Genomic DNA, 4186 nt, shown 5'->3' with positions numbered 1-4186 from the left:
AGCAAACATTTGTCCCAAGAAAATAAACTAAAATATCATGAGTTCCTGCGTGCAAATAGAGATGTATTCGCTTGGACTTATGAAGAAATGCCTGGGTTGGACCCAAACATAGCCGTCCATCGCCTTGCTGTGCGAGATGACGCCACACCAGTGAAGCAAGCTCAAAGAAAATACCGGCCTGAAATACTTCCACAAATAGAAGCCGAGGTCGACAAACTCATAGCCGCAGGGTTCATTAGAGAAGTCAAATACCCCATATGGGTCTCTAGTATTGTACCCGTTAAAAAGAAGAATGGTCAAACACGCATATGTGTAGATTTCAGGGATATGAATAAAGCATGCCCCAAAGATGATTTCCCAATACCCATCTCTGAAATACTAGTCGATGCTACTATGGGGCATGAAATATTTTCTTTCATGGATGGTTGTTCCGGCTATAATCAAATTAAAATGGCACCTGAAGATGAAGAGTTAACAGCATTCCGCACACCTAAAGGCATATATTGTTATAAAGTCATGCCTTTCGGATTAAAAAATGCTGGGGCGACATATCAACGAGCAATGACAATCATCTTAGACGGGTTGTTATATGTGATTGTTGAATGCTATATAGACGACATAGTTGTGAAATCAAAGCATGAACAAGACCACTTGAAACACCTTGAAATGGTTTTTGAGCGTCTTAGGCAACATAATCTAAAAATGAACCCCATGAAGTGCGCGTTCGGAGTTTCCTCTGGAAAATTTCTCGGTTTTGTGGTTACAAAAAAATGGTATTCAGATCGACCCAAGTAAAATCAAGGCGATTGTTAAGATGCCACCACCCACTAACTTACATGAACTGAAGAGTTTCCAAGGCCACCTAGCATATATTAGGAGGTTTATCTCAAATTTATCTGGGAGATGCAAACCTTTCTCGCGACTTATGAAGAAAGGAGTCCCTTTTGAATGGGATCAAGCATGCCAAAACGCATTCCTAGAAATTAAGAAATATTTGATAAATCCTCCTGTTTTAGGCGCACCGATTAAAGACCGACCATTAATTCTCTATACTGCTGCAATGCCTACTTCATTAGGTGCACTCCTGGCACAAAATAATGATGCAGGAAAGGAAACGTCCCTGTATTATCTTAGCCGCACCTTGGTAGGGGCCGAGTGCAACTATCCAGACATGGAAAAAATATGTCTCGCACTGGTGTTCGCTGCACAAAAATTGCGACACTACATGTTAGAACACACTGTACATTTAGTCTCAAGAGCAGACCCACTCAGATATATCTTAAGTAAAATGGTACTCTCAGGGAGACTAGCTAAATGGGCGATGCTTTTGTCACAATTTGACATCACATATATACCGCAAAAGGCCGTAAAAGGCCAAGCTTTGGCTAACTTCCTTGCGGCACATCCGATCCCAGATGATTTTCCTATAGATGATGACTTGCCAGATGAGGATGTATTCGCCACGACCGTTACAAAATCAACATGGCAAATGTACTTTGATGGCGCTTGCCGGCAATCTGGGTCAGGTGCCGGAGTCGTTTTCATTACACCTAATGAAGGGGTGATTCCGTACTCATTTACCCTAACTTCGGCGGTGTCAAATAATTCAGCCGAATATGAAGCTCTTATCATTGGGCTTGAAATAGCAATAAACATGGGGCTCGATACGCTCTCTGTTTATGGGGACTCACAATTAGTGATTAATCAACTGATGGGGACCTACATGGTAAAGAAACAAGAATTGTTGCCATATTTCAAAAGGGCAAAAGAGCTCCTAGCTATGTTCAAAGATCTAAATATTCAGCACATAGTTAGAAATCAAAACGAAAAGGCTGACGCCTTAGCCGGTTTAGCTGCAAGTATGTCACTAGACTCACATGAAATGATGGACGTACACATAGAGGAACGAAGTTTATTGCCAATATTTGTTGAAGAAGAAGAAGAAACGGTAATATCTTCTGCAATGACAGCTGATATATGTGAAATTGAGGTAGGGGATTGGCGAGCACCATTCCTCGAATATCTACTTCATGGATACCTACCTCTTGATACTAGCGAAAGATCTAGAATCCGCAAAAGATCAATCCATTACACATGCATCAATGACATACTCTATAGGCGTTCCCATGACGGCATATTATTGCGCTGCCTTGCTGGAAATGAAATTATGGAGGCCTTAAACGAGGTGCATGCTGGAATATGTGGCTCGCACCAATCAGGTCCTAAATTGCACTACCAATTAAGGCGTCTAGGCTACTACTGGCCTACAATGTTTGAAGATGCCACTAAATTTGCAAAGAAATGCCATGAATGCCAAGTGCATGCTGACTTTATACATCAGCCGCACGAACCACTCCATGCGACAAATATGTCTTGGCCTTTTGAAATGTGGGGAATGGATATAGTTGGGCCAATTCATCCACCATCGTCCAAAGGTCACAAATTCATTTTAGCAGCAACAGACTATTTCTCCAAGTGGGCTGAACTTACACCACTAAAGGAAGACAAAGCGGAGAATGTAGAACATTTTATAAGAACACAACTCATATATCGTTTTGGCGTTCCTTCCCGGATCATGTCTGATAATGGAACTCCTTTTAAAAACAAACAAGTGGATAAGTTATGCTCCAAGTTTAAGATAGACCATCATTATTCCACGGCATATAATCCAGCCGCCAATGGACAAGCAGAAGCTTTCAACAAAACCCTCTGCAAGTTGCTAAAGAAAGTTGTATCAAAAAATAAGCGTGACTGGCATGAAAAGCTTCTCGAAGCCTTGTGGGCTTACAGAACCACAACACGCACGCCGACAGGAATGACACCTTATTCCTTAGTATTTGGAGGAGAAGCCGTTCTACCTTTGGAGGTACAGATCACGTCATTGAGAGTCGCTACACATGAAAATTTGTCAGAAGGAAAATCAGTACAATTACGTCTCGATGAATTAGAGAGACTAGAAGGTAGATGACTTCAAGCTCTGCAAAATCTTGAGGCATATCAAGCTAGGATGTCGCGAGCATTCGACAAACGAGTCAAACAAAGGTCGTTCAAACAAGGAGATTTAGTTCTGGCTGTCATTCGTCCCATGAATATCACGCGACGGATGAAAGGAAAATTTGAACCAAAATGGAAAGGTCCCTTCGTCATAAAAGAGGTTTATTCTAGCGGCGTGTATAGAATCGTATCACCAGACGGGAAATACTCGCCGGCACCGGTAAATGGGAAATTCCTTAAGCGTTACTATGCATAAAAAAAATACACTCCATACCCTCACGAGTCTAAACTGGGACACATAAAAAAATACACTACATATCCTCACGAATCTAAACTGGGGCACATAAAAAAATACACTCCATACCCTCACGAGTCTAAACTGGGGCACATAAAAAAAATACACTCCATACCCTCACGAGTCTAAACTGGGGCACATAAAAAAATACACTCCATACCCTCACGAGTCTAAACTGGGGCACATAAAAAAAATACACTCCATACCCTCACGAGTCTAAACTGGGGCACATAAAAACAATACACTCCATACCCTCACGAGTCTAAACTGGGGCACATAGAAAAAATATATTCCATACCCTCACGAGCCTATACTGGGGCGCACAAAAAAACTAATTACTTCAACGACTTACGAGTGTAAACTGTGATGCAAAGAAAAGAAATCATCAAGCGTACTCCATACCCTTAAGAGTATAAACTGGGGCACGTAAAATTTTACTCCGATATCCTACGAGTCTAAACTATGGCGTAAAAAAAAGACTCCAAATTCTCATAAGCTTAAACTGTTGTACGAAAGGGCAGTGTATGTAAAAATATAAATAAATTTGTAAAAGATAAAAATGAACAATGAAATAAAGTAATAAAGCTTCAAGCAAAAAAAATGTAAATAAATAAAGGGGTTACCCAAGCTAGTTCATGCAATTAGCACAGAGTATCCATTCCACACAGAAAGCAGGGCTATACGAATAACATTGCATAGTCCATCAGTACACATGAATAGATCCCATGCAAACATACACGAATGGTGCTACTGGCATGCGAGAAGACCCAAGAAAATGGGTTTGCCGATTGGCCGCCTTATGCAAGTCTGAGTAAAAAATGTAAATAGACAACATGTCTGATTTATTAAGAACAAAGAAACTCAATTGGACATGGAGCGCCACTCCTTCAGACTTCT

The sequence above is a fragment of the Triticum aestivum genome, chromosome 4A, assembly GCF_018294505.1.
Source record: "Triticum aestivum cultivar Chinese Spring chromosome 4A, IWGSC CS RefSeq v2.1, whole genome shotgun sequence".
NCBI lineage: Eukaryota > Viridiplantae > Streptophyta > Magnoliopsida > Poales > Poaceae > Triticum > Triticum aestivum.
The sequence above is the reverse complement of the archived record's forward strand: the minus strand, read 5'-3'. Positions refer to the sequence as shown.